Source organism: Sus scrofa, chromosome 9 (assembly GCF_054392235.1).
Source record: "Sus scrofa isolate SSC_HxYL_T2T_F1_AM1 chromosome 9, Sscrofa_HxYL_maternal_Yorkshire_Landrace_v2.0, whole genome shotgun sequence".
Classification (NCBI taxonomy): domain Eukaryota; kingdom Metazoa; phylum Chordata; class Mammalia; order Artiodactyla; family Suidae; genus Sus; species Sus scrofa.
Genome location: NC_139391.1, coordinates 96,494,882 through 96,511,573, shown reverse-complemented (window position 1 = coordinate 96,511,573; position 16,692 = coordinate 96,494,882). Strand labels below are relative to the sequence as shown.

The 16,692-nt window shown below is 42.1% G+C and overlaps 1 protein-coding gene across 5 annotated transcripts in view; it reads left to right on the top strand.

Moving 5' to 3' along the window:
* The first annotated feature begins 11,118 nt into the window (after nucleotides 1-11,118).
* The window catches only part of HYCC1 (hyccin PI4KA lipid kinase complex subunit 1), a 92,738-nt gene continuing 87,164 nt past the window's right edge, over nucleotides 11,119-16,692 (top strand). For all 5 annotated transcript variants that reach the window (XR_014815945.1, XM_084977223.1, XM_084977224.1 and 2 more), the window contains exon 1: nucleotides 11,119-11,283. The gene's annotated coding sequence lies outside the window, so the exon portion shown is untranslated. The remainder of the gene's footprint in view (nucleotides 11,284-16,692) is intronic.

Sequence of the window (16,692 nt, the reverse complement as noted above, 5' to 3'; positions counted from 1 at the left end):
AACCCACAGCACAGCTGCTACCCGAGCCACAGCAGTGACAATGCCAGATCGTTAACCCAATGTGCCACTATAGAATTCCTCTGCTAATTTATTATGACTAGTGTGACCTCTTCTCTTCTAGTTCAATTCAAATTTGAGAAAAACCCTTGGGATTAAGTTTAGGATTAGTAACATGGTTCAGCCCACAGAGGCAGAGGTTTTGGGGGGATGACACGCTTTAAAGGACACAGGGTAGCTGGCCTGGACATGTGTCCCATGCCTGTGTTGAGGACTTGCCTTGGGTAGACAGAAAGTCTATAGAAGGTATTCCTTGGTTCTGCTAACATAATGGATATTGAGAGAGACAAGCTTGATGGAGGACTGAGTCACTTCAACACAGTGGTAGAAGAAATGGTTGAGAGGCCTGTCCTTACTGAACACTGGTGATGATGTTGGATTCCCTCACTGGAGCTTTTTTTTTTTTTTTTTTTTTTTTTTTGGCATAAATATCAGGGTGTGGTGATGATGACTACATGAGAACAAAAGTGAAAAATAGAAGTGTTATTCATACATTTGACTCTCTTAACCCAAGAGTTACAGACCAGGGTGAATGGATTGGCAAAACTCTGTGGGGTGTGCCTCTTCCTGCCTCTCTTTTCCATCCCTCTCCTTGCAGCTGGACCATGAGTTCTTGGATTCGTCTACTTTTTAACCAGTACTTGTGCTGACTGAATTGATTAGTGGGTACCATTCGGCAAGGGAACCAAGGCATCATGTGGCTTTATTGCTGCCTCTGCTCTCTGGGTGAGAGAGTAACACATGGGAAACCATTTTGGAAATATTAAAGTTGATACACAGGGAAGTGCCACACTGAATACCACTGGAGTGCTTTGCATCTGGTCAGAAAAGGGAAGAAATCAGGTTTCTGCTCAGCCCATGGAGATAGGAGGGCAAAACTGAAAAATATTTGTCAACCAAACTGAGACAGAGGAGGAAAACTGCTGTCTCTTCAGGTGCTCCCTTCATCTGCGTTTCTGGAGTTCCTCTTTAGGAGCACACAAAGGTGCCACGACCCAGAGTTCTCTTGTGGCACAGTGGATTTAGGGTTTGGCATTGTCACTGCGGCGGCTCAGGTCGCTGCCATGGTGTGAGTTTGATTCCTGGCTAGGGAAGTTCCTGGCCCAGACACTAGAAACTTGGAATTCTGTGCAATGATTAACAGAGGCTTTTCTTAAATTTCTGCTAGGAAATTCATCCACAAGGTTTATTTAATGAAAAAATGAAATGATTTTGGAATTCCCTCTGTGGGGCAGTGGGTTAAGATCCAAATGTAGCAGCTTGGTGTGGGTTCCATCACTGGCCCTGCACAATGGGTTAAAGGATTAGGTGTTGCTGCAGTAGGTTGCAGCTATGACTTGAATTCTTCCCCTGGCCCAGGAACTTCCATATGCTGTAGATGTGGCCATAAAATTAAGAAAAAAATTTTTTTAAGGTCACAACACATTTCTACTTGCTCTGGAGGTTCACTGTTTATCACAGTTATCTCAATTTTTTTTTCCTTGTGTGGACCCCATTCGGAAGAGAAAATCTGCATACAAGTTTGTGTTTCTGTATTAAATATTCACTAGCAAGATCTTTTGCTTGTCAGCAATAACAAGAGCTTCTCTGCAAAATTTATGAGAGCCCTTGAAAGAATTTTGAATAATATCTTGACTAAAAGTAAAAGGAAGATTGTTTAACCGAGGTTCGCTTGAGCAGAATTCACAGTAAGCCATGTACAGGCTGTTGTCTCTTTATCTTAAAAAACAATGAACACTTTTTTTTGGTTATGAAACTAACACCTATTCATTATAGAACATTTGGTAAATTAAAAACTCATGTGAAAGAGAAAATAAAACTCAGTCATAATTCTCAGTGCTTACGTTACCAATAAATCCCCCCAGACATGAACCTTCGTAAAATTGTGACCATGTAATATATGCAATTTTGTACCTCTTTTTCATCTTTTTCCATGTCATAAAATATTTTTCAAAAACATGATTTATAAAACCTGCAAAACAAGACCCTCCTAGCAATAATTCTTTTAGAAAACATTGGTTAATAAAATGTCTTAGAAGATATATGTGGATAATTTTCATTTCTAATCACTTGAGGGTAGTGGTTAGTCATTAGACCTTCCACCCCATCCATATGGCTTCTTCATAAGTATGAGCAGGATTGGCTCTACTGCTAAAATATAAGAGAAAGAAATTTTTTCCCTTAAAATAGGTATTGAAATTTTAATTTATGATTTTTTTTAAGATGTAGAGAATGTTGTTTTCTTTCTAGCATGTTATTCCTAGAAAAATATGTAACATTGAAGGATAAAATTCTCTTTGCAAAATGCGATTGATCTAGCTTCTTTCCCTTGGTCCATAATTCTGGAAGTCCACTTACTGGTTTCTACAGGCATTAAAGGTACAACAATTTACTTAGAATATCTTAGGTGATGCTGATGGGAATCTTATAGGACTCTGGAAACAGCTGCAGTTAGACCTCCCCAATTTAGACCACAAACACTGGGAACGGGTGTGATTCAGTGCAGCTGCAGGAAATGGATTATCTCATTGTTCCCTCAGCAGCAAGACTTCATTGATCTCCATCTTTACTACTGTGACTCAGTCTTTCTACTGCTCCTTTGTTACCAGTTATTTCATCCTCAACTTTTATGTCTCTTCCCTACCTAATGGTTTCGGTTTACTCATAACTTGCCCATCTTAGGGCTTCTTAGCACTTCTTTCTACTGCTGACATTTTGAGCATTGGCTCTAACCACATAATTGATTTTCTCTTTCCATTTCCAGTTAAAATTCTTTTTTTCTTTTTATTTTTTTTATTTTTTTTTTAGGGTTGCACCTGCGGCATATGGAAGTTCCCAGGATAGGGGTCAAATCAGAGTTGCAGGTGCCACCCTACACCACAGCCACAGCAATGTCAGATCCCAGCCACATCTGTGACCTACAGTGCAGCTCACAGCCATGCTGGATTCTTAACCCACTGAGTGAGGCTAGGGATGGAACTCACATCCTCATGGATACTAGTCGGTTTCATTACTACTGAGCCACGATGGGAACTCCTCCAGTTCAAATTCTTGAAAGAGATTGGGGGTAGGTAGTCATGGCTATCCCTGTTGGGGTGGAGTGTTCACATTGGGTCACCCTGTAGGCCTGGCTTCCCTTGAGTCTTAATGTTCTAGGAAGCGGCTTGTATGGCACAGATCTTGGCTGTTGCCTCCGCCTGGGGCAGTGGCTGGAATGATGCTCTTAGAAGGGGAATATGGCCTAACAAGACAGAATGACCTCATAGGCACATTCCTTTTGTGTTGTCTTTTTTTTTAAAAAATACATTTTAACATATTTGCCATTAAAGTAACATATTTTTCATGTTTTTTCAAGATAAAATTCTTCTAATTCTTTCTTTTAAAATAGTAGTGATGGGGAGTTCCCGTCGTGGTGCAGTGGTTAACGAATCTGACTAGGAACCATGAGGTTGCGGGTTCGGTCCCTGCCCTTGCTCAGTGGGTTAACGATCCGGCGTTGCCGTGAGCTGTGGTGTAGGTTGCAGACGTGGTTCGGATCCCGCATTGCTGTGGCTCTGGCGTAGGCCAGTGGCTGCAGCTCCAATTCGACCCCTAGCCTGGGAACCTCCATATGCCGCAGGAGCGGCCCAAAGAAATAGCAAAAAGACATTAAAATAAAATAAAATAAAATAAAATAAAATAAAATATAAAATTAGTAGTGATGGAGATAGCAGAGTGCACAGTGGAAAAGTCCTGAACCCATAAAATAATCATGGTGCATAGAAACAAACAACAGATTGGCAGTTGCCTAAGATTGGAAATTAAGGGAAAGGAGGAGAGGTTGGTTAAAGGCTACATATTTCCAATTATAAGATGAATATGTTCTGGGGATGTAATGTATGGCATGATAACTACAGTTAACAATACTATACTGTATACATGAAAGTTGCTAAGAGAGTAGATCCTAGACCTTCTCACCACCAAAAAGAAGAGAAAAGAAAAGAAATGTCATGTGGGGCCTAAAAAAGATACAAAAAAAAATATATTAACTCTGTGAAGTGATGGATGTGTTAACTAATATTGTCTTAATTATTTCACAGTCTGTCGGTATATCAGATTTTCATGTTGTACATCTGTTTTTTGTTTTGTTTTGTTTTGTTTTTGTCTTTTAGGGCTGCACCCATAGCATATGGAGGTTCCCAGGTTAGGGGTCTAATCAGAGCTACTGCTGCTGGCCTACGCCACAGCCACAGCAATATGGGATTCAAGCCAAGTCCACAACATACATCACAACTCACTGCAACGCCAGATCCTTAACCCACTGAGTAGGGCCAGGGTTCAAACCCACGTGCTCATGGATCCTAGTTGGGTTCATTACCCCTCAAGTTGGGTTCATTACCCCTCAAGTTGTACATCTTAAACTTACACAAAGCTGTATATGTCAATTTTATCTCAATAAACTTGGAGAAAAAAAAAAGTCCTGTTGCCAAGCTGTTTTCCAATTAACTTTAATAGAAATATGTTTGAGCTAAATTTTTCTTAAAATTTTTTAAGTTAAATATCGTAGTGAACAAAGTTCTCGTCACGGTGCAGCAGAAACAAGTCCTGCTACGAACCATGAGGTTTCCGGTTAAGGATCTGGCATTGCCTTGAGCTGTGGTGTAGGTTGAAGACATGGCTTGGATCTGGCATTGCTGTGGCTATGGCATAGGCTGGAAGCTGAAGCTCGATTAGACCCTTGGCCTGGGAACCTCAATATGCCATGGGTGTGGCCCTAAAAAAACAAAAAAAAAAATAATAAAAAAAACATAGTGAAAATGTTCCTGCTTTATAATGTTAAACTGGCCTTTTTTTTTTTTTTTTTTTTGGTCTTGCCTATGGCATGTAGAAAGAAGTTCCTTGGCCAAGGATTGAATCTATACTGCAGCGGTGATAACGTTGAATCCTTAACAACTAGGTCACTGGGGAACTCCCCAAATGGTATTTTAATAAACTTATTTGGAAAAAAGCAAATGTACTTTATTACTTTAATTTTTATTGAAGTATATTTTATTTACAATGTATTTTCTGATATACAGCAAAGTGATTCAGTCTTATACATACATATATATAATTTCACATTCTTCTCCATTATGGCTTATTACAAGATACTGAATCCTGTTTCCTGTGCTATACAGTAGGATCTTGCTGTTTATTTTTATTTATAGTAGTTTGCATCTGTTAATCCCAAACTCCTAATTTATCCCCTCTCCCCTGCTTTTTGTCTTTGGTAATGGTAAGTTTGTTTTCTATATCTGTAAGTCTGTTTCTCTTTTGTAAATAAGTTCATTTGTACCATATTTTAGATTCCACATATAAGTTATGTCATATGATATTTGTCTTTCTCTGTCTGATTTACTTCCCTATGATAATGATAATCTCTAGGTCCATCCATGTTGCTGCAAATGGCATTATTTCAATTTTTATGGCTGAGTAGTATTCCATTGTGTATATGTACCACATCTTCTTTATCCATTCCTCTGTCTGTAGACATTTAGGTCGCTTCCATGTCTTGATTATTGTAAACAGTGCTGCAACGAACACTGAGGTGTGTGTTTCTTTTCAAATTAGAGTTTTTGTCTTTTCCAGATATTTGTGCAGAAGTGGGACTGCTGGATCATATGATAATTCTATTTTTAGTTTTTTAAGTTTTTTAAACTCGATATTGTTTTTCATAATGGCTGCACCAACTGCACCCTCTCCAGCATTTATTATTTGTAAATTTTGGGGGGTTGGGGGCCACACCCGTGGCATATGGAGGTTCCTAGGCTAGGGGTTGAATCAGAGCTGTAGCTGCTGGCCTACACCACAGCCACAGCAACTTGGGATCTGAGCCATGTCTGTGACCTACACCAGAGTTCACGGCAATGTCGGATCCTCAATCCACTGAGCGAGGTCAGGAATCAAACCTGTGTCTTCATGGTTGGTAGTCAGATTCTTTAACTGCTGAGCCACCCCCAGGAACTTCTGTAAATTTTGAAATGATGGCCATTCTGAATGGCATGAGGTGATACTTCACTGCAGGTTTGAGTCACATTTCACTAATAATTAGTGATGCTGAGTATCTTTTCATGTGTCTATTGACCATCTGTATGTATTTAGAGAAATGCCTATTTAGGTCTCCTGCTCTTTTTTTGATGGGGTTGTTTGTATTTTTATTATTGAGTCGTATGAGCCGGTAAATGCATTTTTATAGTTAATATATAATTGTGCCTACAGATATCAGAGACTAGCAAAGAAGGATAGTTAATTCTGGAATATGCTGACTTTCATAAAGTAGGTTAAAACAGAATGTTCTTAGGCATTTTCCTGGTATTTTCCTGTCCCTTTTGAAACAGAATGTTCTCAGGCATTTTCCTGGTGCTTTGCTGCTAAAATATAAATGGTTATGTGTAACTGTTAATGGCAGACTATCATTGTTGAAAATTATTTTTATATGCACAAGTTGTGATAGAAACGAGAGCGGACTGAAAACATACTTTTGTGTTTTGGTTTTACTCTGACTAGAGAGGAAAGACAACTTAAATTGCCTTCTATATCATCTTACCACTGCAAAACAGGAAGTGAAGTCAGGCAATAAACTGCTTCCTGTCCTCTTGAGAAGGGAAACAAATGTACAAATATTCGTAGCCTTCAGTCTCTTACCACTCACTCCATCCTTTGTACAGTCTTGGTTTAGCATTAGTAAAATGTTGTGTCATTCCCCTCTTCTTAACCTTGGGTGTATGTTAAAAGCACTAGGAAAGCTTTTAAAATAAACTTTATATCCAGGTCCCACCCCAATTTTCTGATTTATTTGATGTGGGTGTGCTTTGGGCATTTATATATATATATATATATATATATATATATATATATATATATATATATATTTTTTTTTTTTTTTTTTTTTTTTTTTTTTTTTTGTCTTTTTGCTATTTCTTTGGGCTGCTCCCATGGCATATGAAGGTTCCCAGGCTAGGGGTCCAATCGGAGCTGTAGCCATTGGCCTACGCCAGAGCCACAGCAATGCGGGATCCGAACCGCGTCTGCAACCTACACCACAGCTCACGGCAACGCCGGATCGTTAACCCACTGAGCAAGGGCAGGGACCGAACCCGCAACCTCATGGTTCCTAGTCGGATTCGTTAACCAGTGCGCCACGACGGGAACTCCGACATTTATATTTTAGAAGGGCATCCTAAGTAACAGATGTTCTCAGGCATTTTCCTGGTGCTTTGCTGCTAAAATATAAACGGTTATGTGTAACTGTTAATGGCAGACTATCATTGTTGAAAATTATTTTTATATGGACAAGTTGTGATAGAAACAAGAATGGACTAAAAACATACTTTTGTGTTTTGGTTTTACTCTGACTAGAGAGGAAAGACAACTTAAATTGCCTAAGGAACTCTAAGGAACCGACAGCAAACTATTAGGCAAACAGAATCTGAGCATTTGAGTTTGTTTTCATGGCACTCTGCTATCAGTCTCCAACCTAGCTTGCCAGTGTATGGACAGCTTAAACGGCTTTCCATGTCTTCTATACACTCCTTGTACTTCCCCTCTTCTATTTGTTTTCCATGTATTCCAAATTTCCTTCTAATACTTTTTTTTTTCTTTTTAGGGCTGCACCCCCAGTATATAGAGGTTCCCAGACTAGGGGTCAAATTGGAGCTACAACTGCTGGCCTACACCACAGCCAGAGAAACTCGGGAACTGAGCCATGTCTGCAAACTATTCTGCAGCTCACGGCAAGGCCGGATCCTTAACCCACTGAGCAAATGAATGAGGCCAGGGATCAAACCCGTAACCTCATGGTTACTAGTGGGATTCATTTCTGCGGCGCCATGATGGGCACTCCACATTTTTTTTTTAATGATCAAATTCATGCCCATTTTTCAAGACTTGGCTCAGGTTTTGTCTCCCCCATGAAGCCTTCCCTGACCATTCTTGACTGGAGGCCTTGTTCCCTCTTCTGAACTCACACAGCAGTTATTGCCTAGAATCTCACCTGAACAACGAATCCATCATGTACCGCTTCGTGTCATCTTTTCTATTGCTGTGACAAATGACTGTTCTTTGCTTTATGTTTCACCTCTTTGGGAGCTTCTGGTGTTCTTTTGTATCCTTGGCAAATACCTAGCACAGGAAGTCACTAGGTATTTGCCCCTTTCTTCCATCCCCACTTCTGCAGGTGTGGTTTGGCCCTTCCTCTCTGCTGGCGCCTTGCTCTGGTCCTAGTGGGCCTTCCTACCAACAGACACCCTCTGCCTCTTTAAATCGGGTCAACACATCAGTAGCCTACATGGCTAATGGCCAGTAAAACTGATTGTGCCTGTACTCTGCTCACCCTTGCTCTCTCCCTATTTTATGATCCAGCTGATCCTTTGGCTCTATTTCCCTCTCTGACTGCTCACTCTCCTACTCCCCATTCTGTCAGGACCTGATGACAGAATCAGTTCCTCGGGTTTTGACTGCTTGTGTTCTCTAAGATGTTAGAGTACAACATACTCTCTGGATCTTCCTGTCCCTATTCCTTCAGGTAAACACATCTCCTGGCCAGGCTCTTGACCAGCTGACATAAATTATCCTGCCGATCCTCCATGCTGGTCTGATGTGTCAAGATTACTGTCAAAGAGAACAGACACTTTCTACAATGTCTTTAGGATTCTCACCCTTTAAAAGAAACCTGATTGTATTGTCCACATGATTAAAAGCTTCTTTTGGTCTCTCACTGCCTATATAATAAAGAATAAACTTGAGTTGTCCAATATGGGAGTTATTAAAATTCAAATAAAAAATTTAGTGCCTCTGCTATGCCATATTTCAAATGCTGGATAGCTAACATGTGGCTAGTGGTTATCATATTGGACAACATAAATATAGAACATTTTCATTATTGCAGGAAGTTCTGTTGGACAGTGCTCATCTTAATACCTTAGTGTAGTTCATATGGCCTTTTATAATCTCATCTCAACATTTTGCTCTAGCTTAAGTTTTGGCTGCTACTTAGATTTCAGCCCCACCAGCTTTCTCAGTGTTCCCAGTCACTCAGTGCCCTTTCACAACTCCATGCCTTCAAACTTGCTTTTCCTGCATCCTGAAATCCCCTTTGACTTCTCTGGCAAACTCCTATTTTTCCTTTTAAGATCCAACTCAAACATCACATTCCTTGTGAAGTTCCTTGACTTTTTCAAACACAATAATTTCTTCTCCAGTGCTCTCCTGGCTTATTGAACCTACCTCTGTTTCCCTTATCACTATATTTTGTTCTGATTTGCTTATACATCTGTCTATACTCTTCAATGGGGGATCCAGATCGCTCTACAGATCTACCCTAACAATTACCCTGAAACTATTTGCTCCATGCCTTTTTTTTTTCTTTTTTCTTTTTTTGCTATTTCTTGGGCCGCTCCTTCGGCATATGGAGGTTCCCAGGCTAGGGGTCAAATCGGAGCTGTAGCCACTAGCCTACGCCAGAGCCACAGCAACGCGGGATCCGAGCCGCGTCTGCAACCTACACCACAGCTCATGGCAATGCCGGATCGCTAACCCACTGAGCAAGGGCAGGGACCGAACCCGCGACCTCATGGTTCCTAGTCGGATTCGTTAACCACTGCGCCATGAAGGGAACTCCTTTTTTTGGTTTTTAGGGCTACACCTGCTGCATATGGAAGTTCCCTGGTTAGAGGTCGAATCAGAGCTACAGCTGCCAGCCTATGCTATAGCTACAGTAATGAGAGATCTGCACCACATCTGAAACATACACCACAGCTCACAACAATGCCGGATCCTTTAACCCACTGAGTGAGGCCAGGGATCCAACCGACATCCTCATGTATACTAGTCTGGTTCTTTACTGCTGAACCACAGTGGGAACTTCCTCGATGTCCTTTCAATATCGAGTAATTTTTTTGTGTGCTTATTATTTGTGTGCTTGCCATATTTGAAAAGATCCTGGTGTTTTGGGAGCAGTCCTTCCCTTTTATTGTAAAACTAGAATGACTACCCATCTTCCAGGTTGAAGGTTCAGTTTTCTTCTAAGTAATTTTGATTGATCTTGAGAGGGATGTGGTAGGAGGAGTTGACAAGGTCAAAAACAGAGGGACTGTATGTAGGAAATGGTTTAGATGTGCTCAGGTTCTAGTTGTTCCATAAAGTTGTGTATTTTGGAGAAGAGTAGGGAGGGAATATGAGGAAAACAAAAACAGCTCATGGAAAGGATATTGTGGAATTGTGTTTGACTATTTCCAGGCTAAGGACAAAAGCAATGATGAGAAGAAGTTTTTTGTGTGTGTCTTTTTAGGGCCACAGGGGCAGCATATGGAGGTTCCCAAGCTAGAGGTTGAATTGGAGCTGTAGCTGCCCGCCTACCGCCACAGCACCTCAGGATCCCAGCAGCCTTTTCGACCTATACCACAGCTTACGGCAACGCCAGATCCTTAACCCACTGAGCAAGACCAGGGATCGAACCCACGTCTTTATTGGTACTAGTCAGGTTCGTTAACCACTGAGCCACGATGGGAAACTCTGAGAAGAGTTTTTAATTACCGTTTTGCAAAAATGTACATTTTTTTTCCTCCTGGGATTTGATGAGATTTTTTTAGAAATTCTGGTGACTTGAATTAAATACTCCTGACCAAGAAATTAAAATATCATTTAGTTTCCCCTCTGTATAACCACATAACATCTCTCCAAAAGGATTACTCTTTTCTGCGAGGGCCGTAAATCACAATGGCAGAGTCCAAGAGACCTTCTCAGATCACTATCGCTTGGTTGCAGCCCCAATCTTACAGTCAATCATCGCTCCTTGGGCGCCCCGACCACGCCTATTGCTTAGACCACGCCCACCAACTATCTCTCCCTCCCACCTCATGGCTCCGCCCCAGGCCTAGCAAAGAAATATTTTCATTGGTGGAGAAGTTGTTCTGGTCCCGCCCCAGGGAACGGCGATAGGCCGAGCCGACGTGGGGCGGTCGTGGTTGGCTGCCTAGGGACGGGTTCCTCTTCGTGCCTGTCAGAGTAGCTGGCGGCAGTGGCGGCTCTCGGGGCTGGGTTGTCAGTCAGTGAGCGGAGGGGGAAGATGGCTCGCTGGGACCCATTCTGCTAGGAGGAAGGGGGGAAGGTGGTGCTGCTTACCCGGGAGAAAGCGGAGCAGCCTTCGTCGCTGTCGCTGCGAGCCAGACAAGTCGAGGTTCTGGAGGTGGAGCTTGAGGAGCCGCTCTGGTGAGTCCAGCCGAGCGAACCACGCCGGGCCCTCGGGGCGGCCGGAGACCGATAACTTTTTTTTGTCAGGGAGGAGCCGGGACGAGGCGGCCGCGGGGAGGGGACCGGGACTTTGTTCCCGGGGCGGCGGCTTCGTTGGGGGTAACGGCTCCAGCGCGAGGCGCCGAGGGTGAGCTCGAGAGCGTCAGGGGAGTCCAGGGGTCGGGGGGGGGGCGGGACCGGGTGGTGGGCTGCGGCCGGCGGCTGCTGGCCCTGAAGTTGGGCGCAGTCAGCCTGCTGCCTGGGCGGCGGCAGCTTTGTGCGCGCGGACTCGGGTCTTTCTCTTTCTCCGGAGAGGAGCCGTCCAATCTCCGGGCGTGACCTGGGCGCCACCTCGTCGGCTCTACCGGCCGCCCCTCGGCTGCGTCGGCCTGGGGTGGGACCCCCTCACCTTTACCCATCTGAGGCTGATGCTCCGGGCTGACCTTTCCCACCTCTCCCACCCCTTCTTGCACCTCTGTCCCACTCTAGCGAGGCTGCCGCTATCCGACCAGTCTAATAGCCAAATGGTCACTGTCACCCCCCCTCGTCTTTGAGAGCAGCGTTCGCCTCGGCTCCCCCCCCCCCGCCCCGCCCCGACAGAGAGATTTAGAAAGCAGCCAAGATTCCTTCCTTGGTTATTGACCCAGGAGATCTCTTATTCAGCCCTTGCCCTCTTCTTACTAGGAGTTAGTTCTCTCCCGAGGCTGATTCTAACCTACTCGAGAATCGGGGTTTTGTCCGAAAATTGCTGCGTTGAAAGACTCAAAGTTTTCATGCTCTGGCAAAACTAGGTTTCCGCCTTTCGATGTGCACATGTGTGCCGTGTACCCTCAAAGTTGAGACGTTCATGAAAATTAAAAATTATGCCAGTAGTGGTTTCGTACTGCACAGAATCGGTTCTCTGATAAATAAACGATCACACACCCGGCAGCCGCTCGGCTCTTCAGGTAGGGGGAGTTTGTTCCGCTGGCAGCTACTACTTATCTCAGAGACCGTACTACCGGCTGTAGAGCCAAGCTGTTCTTTGGCAAATTATTTGTCCTTTGGGTCACACAATAGTTTTTGGAGCAGGTATGCCACCTCTTTGGTTCTTGTAACAGTTTACGGTTTGAAATTTTCAGCTTTTAAAGCCTTATCTGCGTAAATATTTGTGTAACCTTGAGTCAGTGCGATAGTCCCGGGAGGCTTGTTTTCCATAAGAACATTCTCCTAAGATCACCCCCACCCCCAACTCCTCCCTCGGCCCCCAGTTTCTAAGCATTTTTTCTTTAGGCTAATACATTTTAAGGTTCATATGATGAATAATAGTTCAAAGCACCATATTTTTGAAGTGCAGGCAAGAAAGAAAAGAAATTTTTTAGGATCTGCTTGGTTGGCCAATAGTGCTTCATAGTTATTCTAGTAATTCATTTCGACAGAGTGGCAAGGAAGAAAACTATCACCTGTTTTAGAAAATAAATTCTGGATTTGGCTTATTTACTATAGTTATTACCATAGAGGGATTATAAACTCTCTTAGTTATCAGCATTAACAGTATCTGGATATCGACATCCAGATGAGGCACTTGCTAGGTCAGTGTGTTATCCCTGCTGTGCTTCCCTTTTCTGTTGTATTCCTATTTTATGAAATCTGCTCTTGGTTGCATTTTTAGAGCAGTGTTGTTTTGACAGTTGGAGTTTAAATATATCGTGTAGTCAACTGTTTTATTCAGGATCCTGTTGACTGATATTTATTTTATAATGAGTATTAAGAAATCTTTTTAAAATGTTAGTATCAGGACCATTTTGTGGACATCGAATTTACATTTTGTAAGTAATTGAAATTATGTCAAATTTGCGCTATGCCAGGCTGAATAGGTACTAGGGATATAGAAATAATGTTATAGCTCTTGTCATAAGGAATTTACTGTGTAATGTGTAAGACAGATAAGTAACAATTATAAGACCTGTGATAAGTGTGAATAGAGATATGTCTAGTGTAGTAAGGGAGCAGAGTAGGAGATGACTAACCCAGCTTGCATGTATTTAAAGTCAGGAGCACAGGAATTCCTGTCATGGCTCAGCAGTTAACGAACCTGACTAGCATCCATGAGGACGCAGGTTCGATCCCTGGCCTTACTCGGTGGGTTAAGGATTCGGTATTGCCATGAGCTGTGGTGTAGGTTGGAGATTCGGCTTGGATCCTATGTTGCTGTGGCTGTGGTGTAGGCCAGCAGCTTGTAGCTCCAATTCCACCCCTAGCCTGGGAACTTCCATATGCCATGAGTGTGGCCCTAAAAGCCAAAAAAAATAAAAAAATGAAAATAAAAATAAAGTCAGGAGTACATAGTAGAGCTTTAAAAGTGTAAGAAAAGGGGTGTATATACATGTATGCCAAGTCATTTTGCTGTATAGGAGAAGATGGCACAATACTGTAAATCAACCATACTTTAATAAAGTATAAACATGAAAAACACACACAATAAAGTATGGTATAATTTTGCCAAGTACAGGAGGTAAGTGAATAACTTCCTAAGAGTAGAATGTAATAAGTGAGAAAGCAAGGAAGCATGAGAAACCTGGCAGTTTAGAGAAGTCATTGTCGGTGACAGTCCAAAGTCAGTAATGTTGACATGACTCGAATGCAGGGGTTAGATAGGCAGAAATGGTGGAAGATGAGAAAAATGAGGGTGGTAGAAGGCAAGACTAGGGCAGTATATCCTTGGGTAAGGGGATTGCATTGAAAGTGATGAATAAGAAACTATTTAATGGATTTGTATTTTGGATCTTCACTTTGGCAGTGAGGAACGAGATTTGACTTGGTTCCATTGATTGGACATGAGGAACACATAGATGGAGGGAAGATGATAAATTCTATTTTGGATTTTTTGAATTTGAGGAAGCCATGGAACATACATTCAGGTGAAGATATAGATAGTTGTTTGGATCTAGGATGTGGAATTTTTAAAGGAAATCAGGAATAGAGGGAAGGTTGGGGGTTGAATGGAAGAAGCTATATTGAATTGGGTATGTTGAAATGACTCAGACTGGGGAAGCCTTTATCATAATTAAAGCAGCAGTCAGAGAATATATGGATAAAAAGCAGATAGTAGAAGAATAGTGTGAAGAAGAAGAGTAGTAGTTAGAAGCATTAGAAAAATTTCAAGAGGATGCCAAGGGTGGAGAAATTTTCAAATGGAGGGGGAAATTTTTTGAATGCTTAAAGGAGGTTTCAAGTAATGAGAGTACTATGAACACCAGTGAATTTGTCCATAGGTGACTTTAACAAGTACAGGTTTAGTTGAGTGCTGGTTTAGAAACTAGTCTTCAGAAGATTGAGAAAGAATGGATGATAATGAGGTAGACATGCTTGAGGGAGTCATTTTGAGAAAAAATGACAGCTGTAGAGCAGTGATTCTCTCTCTTATCTACAAATTTACAGTCATCTGGGAGAGATTTTAAGAATCTTGATTTCAAGAGGAAACTCCCATACTAATTTGGGGGATAGGGCAGGAACCAGGCATCAGTATTTATTTCAACAGCTTTATTTAAGTATAATTGGCATATAATAAACTATACTTTTTTTGTCTTTTAGTCTTTTTATGGCCACACTCTCAGCATATGGAGGTTCCCAGGCTAGGGATCTAGTCAGAGCTATAGCTGCTGGCTGATGCCAGAGCCACAGCAACAGCAATGCAGGATCCTAGCCTCATCTGTGACCTCTGCTACAGCTCATGGCAACCCTGGATCCTTAACCCACTGAGCAAGGCCAGGGATTGAATCCATGTCCTCATGGATGCTAGTTGGATTCGGTAACTGCTGAGCCACATGGGAACTCCTAACTATACATATTTAAAGTGTGTGGTTTAATGTTTGACATATGTTTATACTCATTAAACCATCAAAATAATGAATATCTCCATCACCTCCAAAAGTGTGTGGTTTAATGTTTGACATATGTTTATACTCACTAAAGCATCAAAATAGTAAATATCTCCATCACCTCCAAAAGTTCCCTAGTGCCCTCTTGTAATCTCTCCCTCTCATCCCCGGAAACCACTGATCTACTTTTTGTTACTATACCTTAGTTGTATAGGTATTTTAAAGATCCTTGGGTAATTCCAGTGTGCAGACATAGTCGAAAACTGCTGCAGAAGGATATGGGTTGAAGGAATATTATGCTTGTTTTTTTACATGCATAAGGAAAGTGAGAAGTAAGAGATTAGCAAAGATGAGATACTTAGTGGAACTAAGACCCTGGGGAGACAAAAGTAGATGGGATTCAGAGCTTTGACCAGTTAAAAAGGAAGACAATTCTGGAATCAACATCTCAAATAAAATATGATATTAAAGATAGGTGTATATATATATATATATTCACACACACATATTTATTATCAGCATCAGAGTTGCCATTATGTAGTATCAAGATCAGCTCTCTGAAGTGTTCAAAACCAATTTTCATCGCAATATGATGAAAATGGATGCTTTTTAGGAAAACTTCTCAAATGGAGCCTGAGATCCCTGGCACCACCATGTAATGCTTTGTCATTTTTTTTTTTTTTTTTTTTGGTCTTTTTAGGGCCACGTCTGTGGCATATGGAGATTCCTAGGCTGGGGGTCAGATGGGAGCTGTGGCTGCCAGCCTACACCACAGCCACAGCAACTCAGGATCTTAGCCACATCTGCAGCCTACACCACAGCCACAGCAACTCAGGATCTTAGCCACATCTGCGGCCTACACCACAGCTCACGGCAATACCGGATCCTTAACCCACTAAGTGAGGCCAGGGATCGAACCTGCGTCCTAATGGATACTAGTTGGGTTCATTAACTGCTGAGTCACTAAGGGAACTCTGCTTTGTCTTTTTTTTTGGAGGGGAGCAGATGGAATTAACAGTTTGATTCTTGCTTATGCTGAGAGCCAAGTACTGCCAGAATCTGTTTGGTCCTCTCAGAGTTAGGCTGCATATCTGCACTGTGGAAAGAAGACATTTAACATTTAAAAATCTCCTGTTTAAACCTTGTTTGTTCAGAAGAAATCCTGCTTGCTTGCCCTTTGGATGTATACCTTTTAAAACATTGGAGGAGAAAATCTTTCTTCTGTCTCCCACATGAGACAGAGATGAGCTGTGTGATTAGAAATTTTCAGAAGCCCGTACTTTCCGTCCTGAGAAAAGTAATACCTATATTCCACGCTTCCTTTCCACTTTTTTTTTTTTTAATTTTAAACTTTTAGCTCAATGTTTGGATATATGTGAATGCTGAACCCTGCTGGTTTGAGGTGCAGGGTTTTTTCCTCACCCTCCCCCTTTTTTTGTCTGTTTAGGGCCGTACTTGAAGCACATGGACGTTCCCAGGCTAGGGATGGAATGCCGGCCTATGCCACAACCATAGCCACAGCAACATC